Source organism: Thalassophryne amazonica, chromosome 8 (assembly GCF_902500255.1).
Source record: "Thalassophryne amazonica chromosome 8, fThaAma1.1, whole genome shotgun sequence".
Classification (NCBI taxonomy): Eukaryota; Metazoa; Chordata; class Actinopteri; order Batrachoidiformes; family Batrachoididae; genus Thalassophryne; species Thalassophryne amazonica.
Window position 1 is genome coordinate 45565891 of NC_047110.1, and position 22098 is coordinate 45587988.

General features: G+C 40.8%; 1 protein-coding gene across 1 annotated transcript in view; it reads left to right on the forward strand.

Moving 5' to 3' along the window:
* The first annotated feature begins 264 nt into the window (after positions 1 to 264).
* Positions 265 to 22098, forward strand: part of prickle1a (prickle homolog 1a) — an 80692-nt gene continuing 58858 nt past the window's right edge. Inside the window, 1 exon segment of the mRNA XM_034176094.1 lies at positions 265 to 524. The gene's annotated coding sequence lies outside the window, so the exon portion shown is untranslated.

Here is a 22098-nt window from a genome sequence, read left to right on the forward strand (position 1 = left end):
GGGAAGGCCACTCTGCTGTGGACATGTGGTGGCCAGTGCGGTAATAACAAGCTCAGTCATCACTGATGTGCTACTTAAAAGCTCAGTTCGTGTGAACTCAAACTCAACCGGTGGTTCTCATTTGGAGGAATGTTTGAAGTGGAGCGGAGGGTCACGCCTTGCTGTGCCGTACGCTGCCATGAGTGGCTCCTCTGAGGTTAAGGGGCTGGGCTGAGGTTAAGAGAGTCTGGGCTGGAGGAAGGAGGAGTGGGGTGGTGAGGGAGGCAAAGAGTGGGATGACCATCTGGTTGAGCTCCGTGCACAAGCGCGTGCACACAACCCTCTCCCACAACACTCAGACATCTCTGTGAGTTTTTACAGCGGCTGTTGCTGTGCTGACAGCTCTGGTGAAGACAGCTGAGATTAGAGCTGGAGATCAGCTGTAAATGTGGAGCTCAGAGCCTGGAGAGGAACATAGGACCAGATCCAGCGGTGATAAGGTCCTTTTTCCCCAGTTTGTTTCAGTAGAGGTGGCTCACACTGAGGTAAGACTGGCAGGAGAGAAACTGAAGATGATGTAATCTGCTTTTTCAAAGGAATGTGCTTTGCTTCGAGTTAAAGGGGGGGGAAGAGAGCTGCATGAAATAGATTTGCGATACAATACTTCGAAATTTCTATTTCACTGTGATTCAAATTTGCAAAACCTGGGTGAAATCCTTCTGTTATTTCATTTAACTTCACTGGAAGAATACTTTTCATGGTGTTACATGACTGCAAGGTACAGATGGAAACTTATGAAGTCAAAGATCATCCTTAAAGGTATTTTCTGTGAGGTCGCTGAAAAGGGCACCAAGCTTCAAAGGGCTGGTTACAGTCTGACTGATGTGTGCTATGTGACCGCGGCACGTGTATGTGGAGTTGAGCAAGCACATGCAGGTGGTCTCTCTCTCTCTCTCTCTCTCTCTCTCTCTCTCTCTCTCTCTCCACGTCTCTGGAGATGTCACTCCCATCCATTTGGCCTTGGACAAACACGTCCACTGAGCCTGTCGATGGCTCTTTGAACATACTTTTCCAGATGTATTTCCTCCTTAATGCTTTTAAGATGATTGCATTCCTCTGTGGAAAGAAGGGTTGGCATTTTTAAGAATTTTAGTTTTGTCATATTAAAGGATTATTCACTGAACTTGGCTGCTGAATCACACAACTGACTAAACATATATGCTTCATGACAGCATATTCTTCTTTGTTTTTCTTCTTTTTTTTGCATATCTTCACTGATTTTTTTTCCCTCTTTCTTTCTTTAAAATATATAAATTCCCAACTAGTGACAAGATAATTATACGGCAGCATGCAAACATTTGGAAACCCTTGGGGTTTTACAGATGTTCATTTTTGGTTTTCAGTCTGCTCCACACCTGGATGATTTAACTCGACGCAGACGCACAATCAAGTCAGTGCAGTGAAATTCAACACCAATAATTACACTGGAGTTACACAGTAAAGGAAGGTCACACAGTAAATGTAGCAGTATTGGAAGAAGTACATATGACCAGCCTTTAGTATATAAGTCATGACTTTCACAGCCAGTTTTCTTCAGACAAGCCATGTGACAGATACATGAATATTCTCAAGTCACTGAATACTCTATGTCTTGGAGATTACTTATATCAATCATTAAGAAATACAGCTTAACCAGTTGTCTTCTGCAGTGGTTGCCATCCAGGACCCAAGGCAGTTCCATGGTGTCATTATATGATGAATTACAGCATCAGCACATGATCTCAGACTTCACTTGAGTGCACCAGTGTTGAATTTTCTGCAATTCCACTTCTAGATTGACTGAGAGTGTACTCACACTATGTACTGTGGACTTCACCTTAGCATGTAACACTCCCACAGTGCAGTGTATTTGACTCGTGTGAGTGCTCTGGGCCGTAGCCAGGGTCAGCCCACTGACGTGTGTCTGACCCATCGTACAGAGGCGGTCCAACTGGTCTAAGCCATGGCTGCATGTAGTGCAATTATAAACAATGCAGGAGTGCCAACATCACATCACTAATACAACTGTACAATGTAACAATTACTACTAATATTATTATTAATACTTTGGAAAATGCAGTCTTCAATTCTTTCCGGAAGATTTGGTTTCTGGGCTTATTGTTGAATGTGAATTGTGATTAGTGAGCAAATATACAAATAATGCTTCCATAAAGTTCTTGTCATGCATACAGTATGAATGATTCAGAAAACCCTTATTGCATTGTTTATTTGGACAGGTCAGGTTATACTGTATATGGGAAGTGGGTTTAGTACTTCCTGAGTGTTTCACCACATTAAATGCATCATATGGACTGCGTGCATCCACACCACCATTTTGATACCTTTTACCATCTGTAAAATGATCCATAGAAATGACCTCAGGTTATATTAATGCTGTGAGGACTAAGGCACCTGTGTAAAAGGTCTTTTCTGCTGTTTATCTCAAGCATAGAGATGTGGAAAGATGCATTTGTAAAACACACTGTGTGTCTTGGGATCACTTGTTTTGTTGAGCATATAACACATATTGCAAAGTCTGTTACTCTGGAGGCAGACAAAAACAACACTGCAAAGTCATTGGCATGGGACGGCTTTGTTTTTTGTTTTTATTTGTTTGTTTGTTTGTTTTATGTTTTGTTTGTTTTGTTGGTTTTGTCTGTATACAGTTGTTATGGCCAGGTGTTCCAACATGTATGAGAGTGTTCTGCTCTGCACAGGAGTAACTTGAAGCCTGATAATAAAAAGTAACTATGGAGATGAATCCATGCTTTCACCACTGAGAACAAAGAAAAAGTGCAGAAGCTTGGTGAATTTTTTTTTTTGTCTTATTTGTTTTTATTAGGAGTAACAGCCATGTCTCATTTATATCAAGCTATCTTATCTTGTGTTATTCACTCATAATAAATATTACATGACTTCATGAGCTGTCTATATCAATCAATTTCAATCAATTTTATTTATATAGCGCCAAATCACAACAAACAGTTGCCCCAAGGCGCTTTATATTATAAGGCAAGGCCATACAATAATTACTTAAAAACCCCAACGGTCAAAACGACCCCCTGTGAGCAAGCACTTGGCAACAGTGGGAAGGAAAAACTCCCTTTTAACAGGAAGAAACCTCCAGCAGAACCAGGCTCAGGGAGGGGCAGTCTTCTGCTAGGACTGGTTGGGGCTGAGGGAGAGAACCAGGAAAAAGACATGCTGTGGAGGGGAGCAGAGATCAATCACTAATGATTAAATGCAGAGTGGTGCATACAGAGCAAAAAGAGAAAGAAACACTCAGTGCATCATGGGAACCCCCCAGCAGTCTAAGTCTATAGCAGCATAACTAAGGGATGGTTCAGGGTCACCTGATCCAGCCCTAACTATAAGCTTTAGCAAAAAGGAAAGTTTTAAGCCTAATCTTAAAAGTAGAGAGGGTGTCTGTCTCCCTGATCTGAATTGGGAGCTGGTTCCACAGGAGAGGAGCCTGAAAGCTGAAGGCTCTGCCTCCCATTCTACTCTTACAAACCCTAGGAACTACAAGTAAGCCTGCAGTCTGAGAGTGAAGCGCTCTATTGGGGTGATATGGTACTATGAGGTCCCTAAGATAAGATGGGACCTGATTATTCAAAACCTTATAAGTAAGAAGAAGAATTTTAAATTCTATTCTAGAATTAACAGGAAGCCAATGAAGAGAGGCCAATATGGGTGAGATATGCTCTCTCCTTCTAGTCCCCGTTAGTACTCTAGCTGCAGCATTTTGAATTAACTGAAGGCTTTTCAGGGAACTTTTAGGACAACCTGATAATAATGAATTACAATAGTCCAGCCTAGAGGAAATAAATGCATGAATTAGTTTTTCAGCATCACTCTGAGACAAGACCTTTCTAATTTTAGAGATATTGCGTAAATGCAAAAAAGCAGTCCTACATATTTGTTTAATATGCGCATTGAATGACATATCCTGATCAAAAATGACTCCAAGATTTCTCACAGTATTACTAGAGGTCAGGGTAATGCCATCCAGAGTAAGGATCTGGTTAGACACCATGTTTCTAAGATTTGTGGGGCCAAGTACAATAACTTCAGTTTTATCTGAGTTTAAAAGCAGGAAATTAGAGGTCATCCATGTCTTTATGTCTGTAAGACAGTCCTGCAGTTTAGCTAATTGGTGTGTGTCCTCTGGCTTCATGGATAGATAAAGCTGGGTATCATCTGCGTAACAATGAAAATTTAAGCAATGCCGTCTAATAATACTGCCTAAGGGAAGCATGTATAAAGTGAATCAAATTGGTCCTAGCACAGAACCTTGTGGAGAAGATTCCCCATTTACATGAGCAAATTGTAATCTATTAGATAAATATGATTCAAACCACCGCAGCGCAGTGCCTTTAATACCTATGGCATGCTCTAATCTCTGTAATAAAATTTTATGGTCAACAGTATCAAAAGCAGCACTGAGGTCTAACAGAACAAGCACAGAGATGAGTCCACTGTCTGAGGCCATAAGAAGATCATTTGTAATCTTCACTAATGCTGTTTCTGTACTATGATGAATTCTAAAACCTGACTGAAACTCTTCAAATAGACCATTCCTCTGCAGATGATCAGTTAGCTGTTTTACAACTACCCTTTCAAGAATTTTTGAGAGAAAAGGAAGGTTGCAGATTGGCCTATAATTAGCTAAGATAGCTGGGTCAAGTGATGGCTTTTTAAGTAATGGTTTAATTACTGCCACCTTAAAAGCCTGTGGTACATAGCCAACTAATAAAGATAGATTGATCATATTTAAGATCGAACCATTAATTAATGGTAGGGCTTCCTTGAGCAGCCTGGTAGGAATGGGGTCTAATAGACATGTTGATGGTTTGGAGGAAGTAACTAATGAAAACAACTCAGACAGAACAATCGGAGAGAAAGAGTCTAACCAAATACCGGCATCACTGAAAGCAGCCAAAGATAACGATACGTCTTTGGGATGGTTATGAGTAATTTTTTCTCTAATAGTTAAAATTTTATTAGCAAAGAAAGTCATGAAGTCATTACTAGTTAAAGTTAAAGGAATACTCGGCTCAATAGAGCTCTGACTCTTTGTCAGCCTGGCTACAGTGCTGAAAAGAAACCTGGGGTTGTTCTTATTTTCTTCAATTAGTGATGAGTAGTAAGATGTCCTAGCTTTACAGAGGGCTTTTTTATAGAGCAACAGACTCTTTTTCCAGGCTAAGTGAAGATCTTCTAAATTAGTGAGACGCCATTTCCGCTCCAATTTACGGGTTATCTGCTTTAAGCTGCGAGTTTGTGAGTTATACCACGGAGTCAGGCACTTCTGATTAAAAGCTCTCTTTTTCAGAGGAGCTACAGCATCCAAAGTTGTCTTCAATGAGGATGTAAAACTATTGACGAGATACTCTATCTCACTTACAGAGTTTAGGTAGCTACTCTGCACTGTGTTGGTATATGGCATTAGAGAACATAAAGAAGGAATCATATCCTTAAACCTAGTTACAGTGCTTTCTGAAAGACTTCTAGTGTAATGAAACTTATTCCCCACTGCTGGGTAGTCCATCAGAGTAAATGTAAATGTTATTAAGAAATGATCAGACAGAAGGGAGTTTTCAGGGAATACTGTTAAGTCTTCAATTTCCATACCATAAGTCAGAACAAGATCTAAGGTATGATTAGATCTCAAAAATTCTTGAAAAGGGTAGTTGTAAAACAGCTAACTGATCATCTGCAGAGGAATGGTCTATTTGAAGAGTTTCAGTCAGGTTTTAGAATTCATCATAGTACAGAAACAGCATTAGTGAAGGTTACAAATGATCTTCTTATGGCCTCGGACAGTGGACTCATCTCTGTGCTTGTTCTGTTAGATCTCAGTGCTGCTTTGATACTGTTGACCATAAAATTTTATTACAGAGATTAGAGCATGCCATAGGTATTAAAGGCACTGCGCTGCGGTGGTTTGAATCATATTTGTCTAATAGATTACAATTTGTTCATGTAAATGGGGAATCTTCTTCACAGACTAAAGTTAATTATGGAGTTCCACAAGGTTCTGTGCTAGGACCAATTTTATTCACTTTATACATGCTTCCCTTAGGCAGTATTATTAGACGGTATTGCTTAAATTTTCATTGTTACGCAGATGATACCCAGCTTTATCTATCCATGAAGCCAGAGGACACACACCAATTAGCTAAACTGCAGGATTGTCTTACAGACATAAAGACATGGATGACCTCTAATTTCCTGCTTTTAAACTCAGATAAAACTGAAGTTATTGTACTTGGCCCCACAAATCTTAGAAACATGGTGTCTAACCAGATCCTTACTCTGGATGGCATTACCCTGACCTCTAGTAATACTGTGAGAAATCTTGGAGTCATTTTTGATCAGGATATGTCATTCAAAGTGCATATTAAACAAATATGTAGGACTGCTTTTTTGCATTTACGCAATATCTCTAAAATCAGAAAGGTCTTGTCTCAGAGTGATGCTGAAAAACTAATTCATGCATTTATTTCCTCTAGGCTGGACTATTGTAATTCATTATTATCAGGTTGTCCTAAAAGTTCCCTAAAAAGCCTTCAGTTAATTCAAAATGCTGCAGCTAGAGTACTGACGGGGACTAGAAGGAGAGAGCATATCTCACCCATATTGGCCTCTCTTCATTGGCTTCCTGTTAATTCTAGAATAGAATTTAAAATTCTTCTTCTTACTTATAAGGTTTTGAATAATCAGGTCCCATCTTATCTTAGGGACCTCGTAGTACCATATTACCCCAATAGAGCGCTTCGCTCTCAGACTGCAGGCTTACTTGTAGTTCCTAGGGTTTGTAAGAGTAGAATGGGAGGCAGAGCCTTCAGCTTTCAGGCTCCTCTCCTGTGGAACCAGCTCCCAATTCAGATCAGGGAGACAGACACCCTCTCTACTTTTAAGATTAGGCTTAAAACTTTCCTTTTTGCTAAAGCTTATAGTTAGGGCTGGATCAGGTGACCCTGAACCATCCCTTAGTTATGCTGCTATAGACGTAGACTGCTGGGGGGTTCCCATGATGCACTGTTTCTTTTTCTTTTTGCTCTGTATGCACCACTCTGCATTTAATCATTAGTGATCGATCTCTGCTCCCCTCCACAGCATGTCTTTTTCCTGGTTCTCTCCCTCAGCCCCAACCAGTCCCAGCAGAAGACTGCCCCTCCCTGAGCCTGGTTCTGCTGGAGGTTTCTTCCTGTTAAAAGGGAGTTTTTCCTTCCCACTGTAGCCAAGTGCTTGCTCACAGGGGGTCGTTTTGACCGTTGGGGTTTTACATAATTATTGTATGGCCTTGCCTTACAATATAAAGCGCCTTGGGGCAACTGTTTGTTGTGATTTGGCGCTATATAAAAAAAAATTGATTGATTGATTGATTGATTAAAGTGGTGGGTGGACTCATTTACATTTTGAGCAAAGCCAATTGAGTCTAATAATAGATTAAATGCAGTGTTGAGGCTGTCATTCTCAGCATCTGTGTGGATGTTAAAATCGCCCACTATAATTATCTTATCTGAGCTAAGCACTAAGTCAGACAAAAGGTCTGAAAATTCACAGAGAAACTCACAGTAACGACCAGGTGGACGATAGATAACAACAAATAAAACTGGTTTTTGGGACTTCCAATTTGGATGGACAAGACTAAGAGTCAAGCTTTCAAATGAATTAAAGCTCTGTCTGGGTTTTTGATTAATTAATAAGCTGGAATGGAAGATTGCTGCTAATCCTCCGCCTCGGCCCATGCTACGAGCATTCTAGCAGTTAGTGTGACTCGGGGGCGGTGACTCATTTAAACTAACATATTCATCCTGCTGTAACCAGGTTTCTGTAAGGCAGAATAAATCAATATGTTGATCAATTATTATATCATTTACTAACAGGGACTTAGAAGAGAGAGACCTAATGTTTAATAGACCACATTTAACTGTTTTAGTCTGTGGTGCAGTTGAAGGTGCTATATTATTTTTTCTTTTTGAATTTTTATGCTTAAATAGATTTTTGCTGGTTATTGGTGGTCTGGGAGCAGGCACCGTCTCTACGGGGATGGGGTAATGAGGGGATGGCAAGGGGAGAGAAGCTGCAGAGAGGTGTGTAAGACTACAACTCTGCTTCCTGGTCCCAACCCTGGATAGTCACGGTTTGGAGGATTTAAGAAAATTGGCCAGATTTCTAGAAATGAGAGCTGCTCCATCCAAAGTGGGATGGATGCCGGCTCTCCTAACAAGACCAGGTTTTCCCCAGAAGCTTTGTCAATTATCTATGAAGCCCACCTCATTTTTTGGACACCACTCAGACAGCCAGCAATTCAAGGAGAACATGCGGCTAAACATGTCACTCCCGGTCCGATTGGGGAGGGGCCCAGAGAAAACTACAGAGTCCGACATTGTTTTTGCAAAGTTACACACCGAGTCAATGTTAATTTCAGTGACCTCTGATTGGCGTAACCGGGTGTCATTACTGCCGACGCGAATTACAATCTTACCAAATTTATGCTTAGCCATAGCCAGCAGTTTCAAATTTCCTTCAATGTCGCCTGCTCTGGCCCCTGGAAGACAATTAACTATGGTTGCTGGTGTCGCTAACTTCACATTTCTCAAAACAGAGTCGCCAATAACCAGAGTTTGTTCCTCGGCGGGTGTGTCGCCGAGTGGGGAAAAATGGTTAGAGATGTGAACGGGTTGGCGGTGTACACGGGGCTTCTGTTTAGAACTACGCTTCCTCTTCACAGTCACCCAGTCGGCCTGCTTTCCCGGCTGCTCGGGATCTGCCAGAGGGAAACTAAAGGCGGCTGAGCTACCTTGGTCCGCACCGACTACAGGGGCCTGGCTAGCTGTAGAATTTTCCACGGTGCGGAGCCGAGTCTCCAATTCGCCCAGCCTGGCCTCCAAAGCTACGAATAAGCTACACTTATTACAAGTACCATTACTGCTAAAGGAGGCCGAGGAATAACTAAACATTTCACACCCAGAGCAGAAAAGTGCAGGAGAGACAGGAGAAGCCGCCATGCTAAACCGGCTAAGAGCTAGTAGCTGCGCTAAGCTAGCGGATTCCTAAAAACACACAAAGTGAATAATGTGTAAATAATTTAGAGGTGATTCAGCAGAGGGAGTGCTTTAGTTAAGGCACGTGAAGATTACACTGTGAAACAAATCGTTATCTAGTTAACTAAATCAATCTAACTGCGCAGATTAAACAGCTAACAGATACAGCAAAACACCGCTGTTAGTTTTTGTGGGGGGTGGGGGGGGTATATTCTAAACATTATCAAGTATATAGAAAGCTGGAAACAGGAAAAATGCAACTTAGTTATTCAAGTGCAATTAATGGAGTCTACTTAACCAAACCAGCCTGACTAGCCTGCAGTGTTGAATATAACTGGGGTTGACGTAACTGGTGTTCCATCAACCTGTGTGGACACTTTTCAAGCACTAAGTGTGCAGAAAGGAGACTAGCGAAGGAAGCATTTTCTTGAATGGAAGATATGAAACTTCAGCTCCAGTCTGCGAGAAGGAATGAGAGTCTGGAGTCTTATTTTGGTCTGTTTTCTTGTGAGTAGTGTCTACAGGTATCCCAACACTCCAATACTCTAATCGGCTACAACAGAACCCAGTAGCACCATGGGGTGGTTAACAATGTTGTGCAAGTGTGAAATAAGAGCATGATGTAAGGTTGTGAAATTTCAGTGTTAAATGGTTGATCTTTTTGTTAAAATTGGCACACCAGTAGATGTACTGTACCAGTAATATAAATTACATATAAATAGTTAATATGGCGTATTGATGACAAAACTGAAAATATGGGTACAATACAGATATCCACTGCAGAGCACTACTGGGTTTGGTCAAATACTGTTCACAGTGTCGGAGCACCACGATTCTCTAAGTACTTGCCACTCCTATTTGAGATAAGAGTCTCGTACCTGTAGCCACTCTCTTGTAACAAAATCCTTCTGTGTTCCACTCCACCAAGAACCTGTGTAACTGGTGTTGCAAAAAGGAAAAAAATCAGCATTCAATCTAGTTTCTCCAGTCACAGCCATAGAAACCTCTAATAACTCCTTCAGAGTTGTCATGGGTGCATTGGTGGCTTCCCTTCCTTCTTGTGTGGTCACTCCGTTTTGAGAACTGCCTACTCCAGACAGATTTAACATACAGTACCATACTGTGTGTTTCTTAATGACTGATGTAAAGTCTAGTTTTACACTAAAATGTGCCCATACTTTTGTGCTACATTATTTTTGTATTTAATATTTTTATTTAATTTAGGTCATGTGGTAGAGTTTTTTCAATGTACATTTAAAGGGTAAAATTACAGAAATTTTAATCCAGAAAAGCCTGAACTTTGTGATGTTATAATAAAGTTCAAACATGTTAAAGCCCAGTAGTTCCCACTATATGTACCAGAGGAGCGATAAATCCTGTATTTATATAAAGATGAAATATGCAGTCTAACATAAAAACTGATTTGTCTGAGTTTGAGCTCATGTAAGCAGGGAGTTTGCACAGAACATCTTGTTTTTCTCTACAAGTAGAGCCTATCCTACATCTCTGAGCTCACATGAGCCAAGTTAAACATGTTGGGCCGGTCCAAACAGACAGAGAGAGCTGTGTTGGGTTGTGTGTATGTCCATCATCCATTTCCTAGAGGAATATAGACAGTAATTCAGACCAGAAGCTGCTTATTTTCCCTGTGCACGCTGAAGGGTTGTTAATCCAAGACTCCAGGGTCTGGAGATTTGGGGACTCTGGTTAAAATGTTGTTGCATACTTTTCAAAAATGTCACTGACTGCTGTATTTATTGGTATGGGAACTGGCAAGATATTTGTATTTGCACAAATAATATTACAATGCCCTCAAGAGAGGATACTTTGTTAATACACTAAGACTAAATGTACTTACATGAGTACAAATAGTCCCATCCAAAGGTCAATGCTTCAATCTTCTTTTGGAAAGGATACACATCATAGGCACATTAACATAATAAAGGCTTACACCATGCAGCACAACTATGCTTTAAAGTTCTTTCAACAACACTCTGTATATACAACCCCTGGCAAAAATTATGGAATCACCGGCCTCGGAGGATGTTCATTCAGTTGTTTAATTTTGTAGAAAAAAAGCAGATCACAGACATGACACAAAACTAAAGTCATTTCAAATGGCAACTTTCTGGCTTTAAGAAACACTATAAGAAATCACGAAAAAAAAATTGTGGCCGCCAGTAACGGTTACTTTTTAGACCAAGCAGAGGAAAAAAATATGGAATCACTCATTTCTGAGTAAAAAATTATGGAATCATGAAAAAACAAAAGAACGCTCCAAGATATCACTAGTATTTTGTTGCACCACCTCTGGCTTTTATAACAGCTTGCAGTCTCTGAGGCCTGGACTTAATGAGTGCCAAACAGTACTCTTCATCAATCTGGCTCCAACTTTCTCTGATTGCTGTTGCCAGATCAGCTTTGCAGGTTGGAGCCTTGTCATGGACCATTTTCTTCAACTTCCACCAAAGATTTTCAATTGGATTAAGATCCGGACTATTTGCAGGCCATGACATTGACCCTATGTCTCTTTTTGCAAGGAATGTTTTCACAGTTTTTGCTCTATGGCAAGATGCATTATCATCTTGAAAAATGATTTCATCATCCCCAAACATCCTTTCAATTGATGGGATAAGAAAAGTCTCCAAAATATCAACATAAACTTGTGCATTTATTGATGATGTAATGACAGCCATCTCCCCAGTGCCTTTACCTGACATGCAGCCCCATATCATCAATGACTGTGGAAATTTACATATTCTCTTCAGGCAGTCATCTTTATAAATCTCATTGGAATGGCACCAAACAAAAGTTCCAGCATCATCACCTTGCCCAATGCAGATTCGAGATTCATCACTGAATATGACTTTCATCCAGTCATCCACAGTCCATGATTGCTTTTCCTTAGCCCATTGTAACCTTGTTTTTTTCTGTTTAGGTGTTAATGATGGCTTTCGTTTAGCTTTTCTGTATGTAAATCCCATTTCCTTTAGGCGGTTTCTTGCAGTTCAGTCACAGACGTTGACTCCAGTTTCCTCCCATTCGTTCCTCATTTGTTTTGTTGTGCATTTTCAATTTTTGAGACATATTGCTTTAAGTTTTCTGTCTTGACACTTTGATGTCTTCCTTGGTCTACCAGTATGTTTGCCTTTAACAATCTCCCCATGTTGTTTGTATAATGTAAAGGTGCCTTGACACTTGCACCCATTTTGGCTCCGCACTCCCGTGCACTTCATCATGACAATGCCACCCGCTGTGTTCCTAGCTGGATGCCGCGCTTTGTGCCGCTGGACGCTGCATATATAAAATAATTATTTTTTTAACGAATTAATCATGTTGCATGTTTATTCCTTCTTATAAGAAGCTGTAAAATTATGTTTATTATAGATTTAATATCTCATTCTAATCGTTCAGATGAGCTGTGCTGTGATGCGGTGCACTGACGCAATCGCTCACACACAGTGCTTTTTAATTGTTTGCACAATGTCCATGTGAAGTTCATGTAATTAACACCTGATGGAGATTTTGAACATTTCAAAATTTTCTTTGCGCATTTGCACGAAGCCGTGCACAGTTTACAGTGGTTTGCAACTAGTTTTACTTTTCTGCACCGCAGAGTGCATGCAAGTGCGCAGATCAAAAGTCATGCAAGTGTAAGGGCACCTCAAGACACTTGCACCCATTTTGGCTCTGCATTCCCGCGCACTTCGTCATGACAGTGCCACCTGCTGTGTTCCCAACTGGATGCCACGCTTTGTGCTGCTGGACGCTGCATATATAAAATAATTATTTTGTAGTGGATTATTCAGTTTGTCTGCATTTGGCTGATGAAAATGCCTTTAATCACTTCCGGACCGTTACAGCTGCAGCTTTTCTCTCTCTCTCTCTCTCTCTCTCTCTCTCTCTCTCTCTCTCTCCTGTGTTTCATGAGGTGGAGAACACATTTTGAACCATCTTAAAGGTCATTATTTGTAATGTTTTTTTATTGTAATGGCTTGGTAGAACAGTTGCATGTTCATTCATTCTTGTGAGCAGCTATAAAAGTGTGTTTATTATAGATTTAACATCTCGTTATATTCGTTCAGATGAGCTGCGCTGTGATGTGGTGCGCTGACGCAATCACTTGCACTCACACACAGTGTTTTTTAATTGTTTGCGCAGTGTTCGCCTGAAGTTCACATAATTAATGCATGGCAGAGAGTTTGAACATTTCAAAATTTTCTTTGCGCACTTTCATGAAGCCACGCACAGTTTATAATGGTTTACAATGAGTTCACAACGAGTTTGTTCTCCTGCACGGCAGATTGCATACCAGTGCACGGATCAAATTTGCACAAGTGTCAAGGCACCTTAACGCTGAAGGTGTGATTTTAAACGACCATGAGTTCAGCAAGTAATGAGAAAAAGTAGTTCTTCCGACACATGGTGAGCGCTGGTCATGGATCCAAACCCAACCTGAGGACTTCATCTGTGGTGTTATTAGAAACAATGACTTTTAAATCCAAAAAGTGTTGTAGTACTACTCTATATAGTGTTGAAATTACACTTTTCATCCTGTATGTCAAAAGAAATACTGTATCTGAAAGTTAATATTATTAAAGTTAATATTTAAAAACATCAGATGTGTAAATTTGTCTCAGTGCTGGAAAGAAATATATAAACTCAGGAATAATGTAAATTTAAATTGGATATTTAACACGTTGAACACTATTAAGATTTTGTCACATCCATGGACACTTACTGTAAGTTTTAAAATAGTTTTTATTTGAAAATATTGAACAGAAATATTGCCACGAGAATGTTCTACCAATAATGTGTGTGTATATCTCTTCCACAATGGAAACTACTTTCATTACTTCACTTCATGTTCCATTAGACTCAGGTTTTATTTTTCAAAAAGTGTGGGAAGGTTTCAGTTTGTAGGATTGTTTTGTTTTTTTTAGGATGTTTTGTAAACTTGTCTTTGCTGAAAAGCCTGAATGATACTGAATCAATGTTTGACATTATTAAAAGAATTCTGTCCCTTTATAAGAGAGCTATTTTGATGTTATTACTTTAATTGAGCCTAATCATTTAGAAATGGGCATAAGAACATTTAAACTTTGGCTCTCCCAATACCCTGTCAAAACGTGTTTTGCCCTGATATTGTTCTTTTCTCTGTTACATCAGTTTCTATGCTCATTAGGCCACATAAGCAATGCCTGATTCCCTGAGCGGAATGATTTCTTTTTGATTGGATTCCATTCAGACTGGAAGCCTTCTTATGAACCCATCTCAGCTGCTGTTCACTTTTTCCTCCATGTATGAATACAAAATCCATTCATTCTAAAGGTGCCCTGACACTTTCACGACTTTGATCCAGGAATTTGCATGCACTCTGCTCTGCACGAGAGTAAACTCGTCTCAAACTCATTGTAAACCGATGTAAACTGTGCAGGGTTTGTGCACATGCAAAAAGAACATTTTTTAAATGTTAAAAATCTCTATCACATATTAATTATGTGAACTTCACGTGAACATTACACAAACAATTAAAAAACACTGCATGTGACTGCGAGTGTCTGCATGATTATAACGAAACATTAAATTTATCATAAACATACCTTTACAGCTGCTAACAAGAAGGAAAGAACATGCAACTGTTTTATCAAGCCATTACAATACAAACATGACCAAAAAATTACATTTTTAGACGGCTCCAAATACGTTCTCCACCTCATTAAGCACGAGAAAAGCAGCAGCTGGAGCGGTCCTCGCTTAAAAGCATTTTCAAGAACCAACTCAGACAGAAAATGATTAAGCCGCTACAAAATAATAATAATATATACACAATGTCCAATGCACAACGTGTGGCAACCAGTGGAACAAAGCATGGCATCCAGCTGGGAACACAGTGGGGGGGATTGCATGGTGTGCGTGCAAGTGCGCAGATCAAAGTCGTGCATGTCAGGGCACCTTAACACCTTTACTCTTTCACTTGCTTTGACTTATATTTCCTGTTTTGTGGAACAAGACACATTAACATTTTAATACATGCCCCCCTTCACATTCGAGCTTTGAGTCAGATAGCACCCCCCCACTGCCTCCAAACACAACCTTCTGTCCCTCTGTGGGGAGATCAGTCAGATATGTAGGCCTGGAGCTTCCAAAGCCATGTTAACAAGCACCTTTACAAAAGTGAGGGGCTGTAAAACATTCAGGACTGTAGGGGTCGGCTAAGTGTGGGAGGAGGACACGGAGGTAGGAGGAGGGAGGTCAGATACTAATCTCAGAAACCATCGGCCCCTTGTTAGCAGTGATGAGTCAGAGGGTTGGCAAGTATGTAGGTTAGCTGGCATGGTGGTTGTGTCTCTCCAATGTTAGAGAAGTGTTGTGGGTAAAGTCAAAGGAAATGACCTGCGTGACATCTAAAGGAAAAACAAGCATGACAGCAGTGGGTATGTGAGAACACCACTACCTCCTGTGTAAGCCTCCATCAGCCTGGATAAAGTTCAGGACATTCCTGTGAGTAAGATTTGGCTGTGTGAGTCCTCCTTCAAGAGACTCAACTAATACGCAAATGCAAACATCTTTCAGACAAACCTAGTGCACGAAATAGTCTTTGTCTGATAATATGTGAAGTCAGAGGCTCTCTGCTCCTGACTCAACCTGTCCACATTTAGCTATCTCTCATGCGAAACTCAAGCCGCATGTCGAGGCCACATTTTTCATGTTATTTTGGTCTCATTTGCAAGTCAATGGTCGTGAAGAGAACAAGAGAGTGTCTCGTTTCTCGCCATGCTCTCTCGTCCCACGACAGGTTATCTGGGTTTGAAGGCTTTAGAGCTGTCAGGTGGAGGGAGATAAAACAGCACGTCTTCAGGAGAAAGAGAAAACTCAGCAGTAGATAAACAGGCTCATGATGGAACAAGTCTTTCATGGATTCCTTCACAAAGGAGTCATTGTTCAGGACATCAGAGGTGCTTTAATGGGCCTGTCATAAGACAGTCCGGCTGGCTTTACATTTTGTTTTTAAGTGTCGTCACAAATCCCCCACCCACACCCAAAAATTAGGGGATGAGGCATACCCTGCATGTGCACCATGCTGTAAGAGTATGATAGTTATTTGACGACAGGAGGGGTGGTAGTAAGGAAACCAGTAAGTAAGACATTGTTAATCTAGTTTTATAATGGTTTGAGATATCCACAAAATGTTTTTTTGGATTATATTAATATCATTTCATGGGGTATTAGTGACATCACTATGAAAATCGGTTACACCACATAATGATAAATTATTGGATGTTCAATATAAGCTTTGAATCACCTCTCTAGCCCTACTGGTTGGAAAATATGTTGACAGATGTGTTTGTCAGACAACTGTGATGTTATTTCATGACACATATGTGACATCATCATATCGTTTCTCATTTCATTTGATTACAAATGATTTACTGATTGATCAGCATAACATCTTCTCTCTAGCCCTACTGTTTGCAGAGATATCGTGGAAAACATACTTTGAAGATAATGTTTTTGATGACCTTGATCTTGACCTTTGACCGATCTATTCTAAAAGTTAATCATCTAGAGACACGCACCCAAGGAATAGTCCCACCACCTTTGCTGAACATTTACTTTCCCGTTTCCTAGTTATTTTGTACGTAGATAGAAAGAAAAACATGATAGATTAGGCAGGCAGGCACGAGTGCCTTGGAGACCGTCGTCACATTGTTAAAGTGTCCGCTGTGTGGCAGTGTTTGCAGTTTGATGCAACTGGCTTCATTAATTTTTTTCCACTCTGTTTTTCCTCTAAAATGAGTACAGTGAGTGCACAGACTGCAAAGACAACAAATTAGGGCAGCATTACAAAAAAAAAAATTGTAGCAAAAAGTACAAATACAGTACATCCAGAAAGTATTCACAGTGCTGTACTTTTCCACATTTCTTTAATGTTACAGCCAGTGGTGGGCACAGTTCTACTAATCCGCTTACCGCTAATTATTGAACATAATGTTTTCATTTTCGATTAGTTTTTCAGATAACTTTGAAAACCATTATCGGACTAATTATCTTCCAATACGTTTTGGTCTGATCATTTTTAGACCACTAACTTATATTTGCAGATGTGGTAAACAAAGCTGAATAGTTACAAACATCTACGAAATCTAAAATCAGTTAAGTACCTACCTGTTAAATGTTTTATAGTAGATGCTCAGTTCTATCCTCTGTAAACAGAGGAGAACTGGTCCTAGATGAAACTGCTCTATCCTCATACTGATACGCTGGCAATATCACCCAAGTCATCCAGAGGCATACAGTTTTAACTTATGGTTAAAATTTTAACCCAAGTAATTTCAGACAAGTTATTTAAATTAATGTCACGTCTGAAGTTTTATAAAGTGAAAATATCAGATATATGTTTTAGTTTTAAAGTAATGCACTAATTTTGAAGGTTTTAGTGTGGACATGCTGTGCTCAGGTGCATTACGGGTACCTCAGTACATTCACGACAGAAGAAATGCATTTGAGACGCTCTGATCAGGCTCCACGGACAACAGCATTAAACTCTTTGTATATTGTGCCTAAAACTCTCGTGAATATATTCTCTGGGTTTATAGATGTTGTTATTGTGTTTGTTTTATGTGAAAATGCCAGAAGAAGCCCAGGATGCTCCTTCATTATTTTCAGTTGGAATCATTGCAATCGATTCCTGTTTGCTATTAGAGTCCTGCTTATGTCAAACACTGTCTGTCGTCTTTGTTCCGGAGTAATATATATAAGATGTCTGAAATTCAGTTTGCATTTATTAAATTCCATGTATCTTAAACATAGCAGACACGGATTATCTGGAATTTTGTTTTGGCAAGTTTTCGTGGTCTTTACTGCCATCTACTGGATATGTTTCTGTGTAGGCTCTCAGTTGTCCAGGTGGTTTCCATAGTAGAGAAGCTTGAATCTTCAACTGGACTGGGTTGCTTGATGTGAGGACGTTTCACTTCAAATCGCAGAAGCTTCCTCAGCTAAAATTCTTGCTCTGGTGGTCTGACTTCTGTCTTGACTCTTGTAGAGAAGAATAAACCGAAGTCACAAAAGCTAGAGTTTTAAACCTAACCAGACCCCTCCTACCGAGAGGCAGACTGCTATAGTCTAGTGACTAAACAATAGCTCTAATTAGCCCTATTGTGCTCTAGGTAGCACCCTCCTAATGACAGGGCAGCTGTCCCTCCTAATGATGGGACAGACCCTCTCCTGATGGCTCCCTTGATGACTCTGCTGATGACGTGAATGACTCATTACCATGAGCAAAAGACTGAAACTGCTTTGACCTGAGTACCCCATTGTAAACAGGGGATAAAGCGTGTCTCAGACCCCCTACCCGGTTAAGGCTGGGTTTCAAATGTTTCACAAAGAATGCCTCCTTGACCCTTCTCTCAAACCATTTCTTCTGTCTGGCTAATATTTTAACTTCCTTGCCCTCAAACGTGTGGTTAGTGTCTTTAAGGTGGAGATGAACTGCAGACTGAGGTCCACTGGCGCCCTCTCTGCGGTGCTGGTATAGCCTTTTGTGTAAAGGTTGCTTAGTCTCACCTATGTAGTGTTCGTTACAGTTTTCCTGACATCTGATAGAATACACTACATTGCTCTGTTTGTAACTAGGGATCCTGTCCTTAGGGTGAACTAATTTCTGTCTCAAGGTGTTAACCGGTTTAAAGTAAACTGGGATTTTGTGCTGTCTGAAGTTCCTCTGTAGATTTTCCCCTACTGCTGCTAAATAAGGGAGAGACACTCCTCTTCTTCTTGTCTCCGTCTCTTGTCTATCTGGTCTCTTTGTTCTCTGGGACTTCTGCACTTTGTCCAGGGACCATCGTGGGTACCCACATACTGTGAGGGCTTTCCGGACAAGTTGTTGTTCTTTAGGCCTTCCCTCTGCAGTTGTGGACACCTGTAGGGCTCTGTGTTGAAGCGTCCTGATCACCCCGAGCTTGTGTTCAAAGGGGTGGTTTGAGCCAAAGAGCAGATATTGGCCAGTGTGAGTTGGTTTTCTGTAAACCCCTGTCTGGAGCTGCCTGTTCTCTCCAATCGTAACATCACAGTCCAAGAAGGCTAAATGGTTGTTTCTGGCATCCTCACGTTTGAACTTGATATTGGCGTCCACCGAGTTGATGTGTTCTGTAAAGTCCTCAACTTCCTGTTGCTTGATTTTAACCCATGTGCCATCAACATATCAGTGACTGGGAGAGATGCCCGTGAAAGACGTCAAGGCTGTCTTCTCCACTCGCTCCATGTACAGATTGGCCACAACGGGGGATACCGGAGACCCCATTGCACAACCATGAATCTGCCTGTAGTAATTCCCCCTAAACAGGAAATACGTGGTGTTAAGACAGATATCCAAGAGTTGGCAGATGTGGTCTGGTGTGAGTTTGGTCCTTTCAAGCAGAGACACATCCTCCAGCAGTCTCTGCCTCACAGCTGAGACGGCCTCAGAGGTGGGGATGCAGGTGAACAACGAAGTCACATCAAATGACACGATTGTTTCATCTGCCTCCAGCTGCAGGTCCTTGATCTTGTTCACAAAATCTTGTGTGTTCTCCACATGGTGGTCTGAGTTACCCACTAGAGGAGCCAAAATCCACTTGAGGTGCTTGGCCAAATTGCACGTGATGGAATCTGTGCTACATACAATAGGCCTGAGTGGCACGTCCTGTTTGTGGATTTTGGGCAGTTCATAGATGCACGGAGTGGCGTCCCCAGGGTACAGTCTGTAGTATGTCTGCCTGTCAATGAGTCCCTCTTTCTCCAGGTTTTGGAGGTAGCTAATGATTTTCTTCTTATAGCCGCTCGTGGGGTCTCTCTTCAGACATTCTTTGTGAAACGTTTGAAATCCAGCCTTAACCGGGGAGGGGGTCTGAGACATGCTTTATCCCCTGTTTACAATGGGGTACTCAGGTCAAAGCAGTTTCAGTCTTTTGCTCATGGTAATGAGTCATTCACGTCATCAGCAGAGTCGTCAAGGGAGCCATCAGGAGAGGGTCCGTCCCATCATTAGGATGGACAGCTGCCCTGTCATTAGGAGGGTGCTAACTAGAGCACAATAGGTGCTAATTAGAGCTATTGTTTAGTCACTAGCCTATAGCAGTCTGCCTCTCGGTAGGAGGGGTCTGGTTAGGTTTAAAACTCCAGCTTTTGTGACTTCGGTTTATTCTTCTCTACAAGAGTCAAGACAGAAGTCAGACCACCAGAACAAGAATTTTAGCTGAGGAAGCTTCTGCGATTTGAAGCAAAACATCCTCGCATCAAGCAACCCAGTCCAGTCGAAGATTCAAGCTTCTCTACTATCTACTGGATAATAGTGTTCATGGCAGTATTCACCCTAGTACTAAGCGTCCAGTAGTTGGCAGTGTTCTTTTTACTTTGCCACCGGCTATATCATACGGTTATTTAATTACAACTTGGTTTTTTTCTTTTGAAAATGCCTTTTTTTTTACAAATAAAAAATGGTATATTTTACAAAAGCACATTTATCTGTAAACACCAACACATGACACACCTCACATTAACGTGTTGGTTTACATAGATTGAATGAGTCAACCAGTCAGTGTTACTGGAAGCACATACCCATAATCCTTTTCCATATGTCTGTGTTTGTTACAAAACTTCAGAATTAGTGCATTATTCAACATTAAAAGATATGTTATATTTTAACTTTGTACAAATGACAAAATTGACATTAATGGAGTTATTCTATCAGTATTAATTTTATTTATAAACCAAACCATAAATCAGCGCTGCTTTATATTCCAAGACCTTTGCCTCACGGCAACGCTATTAGTGAGTAGAGAGTTGAGCTTCGCTGCTCCTCTCAACTGCTTTGCTGCTGGAAGCTCCTGTTTACTACATACGAGGTCTGTCCATAAAGTATCGTACCTTTTTATTTTTTTTTCAACTATATGGATTTGATTAATATGTTTTCACGTCAGACAAGCTTGAACCCTTGTGCGCATGCGTGAGTTTTTCCACGCCTGTCGGTGACGTCATTCACCTGTGAGCACGCCTTGTGGAAGGAGTGGTCCCACCCCGTCGTCAGATTTTCATTGTGTGGAAATGGCGGAATGATTTGGGTTTTTTTCCATCAGAATGTTTTCAGAAGCTGTTAGACTGGCACTTGAAACTATTTGAAAAATTTATCTGGCTTTCTGTGAAAATTTTATGGGCTTCACAGAGAATAAGGTCTGTTAGTACAGCTTTATGGACCCCTTTAAGGACGCTCAGCGCACCGTGCTCCGAGCTGCGACGACACGGCACAAGCCACCGGACCATTTCTAAACGGATGGCTCTGTGGATACGAGACCGTCGTGTGCTCTTTCTCTGGTTATCACAAGAGCTGGACATCAGCCATTTTCCGGCAGATTTCACTTTTAACAAGAGATTTTGTCATGGAAAGCCGCGCAGAGGCTTCGCGCGTCACGACCGATTCGCTTTGGAAGCGAGACAAAGGAACAGTGCTTACCAGTCCAGTAAGTATCAGTGAAATTGTGGAGAGCTGGACATGTCCAAACTTGTCCTCTGAAGGTTAGCCATCTTTGAACTTGTCCAAGGTCTGTGTCCCAAGAATGTTCCATGTAAATTTGAAGACTGGCAGTAATAGGACTGGACTTGTGCTGAACACAGACGGACCGACAGACGGATGCAAAGCCTTCACAATATCTGATTGCCATATTTTGATGACCTCACGCAAAAATTGGAAATTAATCTTATAATTATTATTATTGTTATTCTAATCTTAACACTAACTCACATTTCTGAATGTTAAATGTAAAAGGCACGTTGCGAATGTGTGTGGTAAATTCCAAGGAACACGCATCAAATGCGGTGCTTAACTCTTCTTATGAATCATTATAATATGTTGAATATGTTGAATAAATGCACCTTATTTTTATCATCAGAAATGGACAACAAAAGTTTAATCATTCAACCAATCATGCACAAGGTGTTGTTGGAAATGTAGGGGACTGCATGTCGGTATGTCTCATAGCTCTTC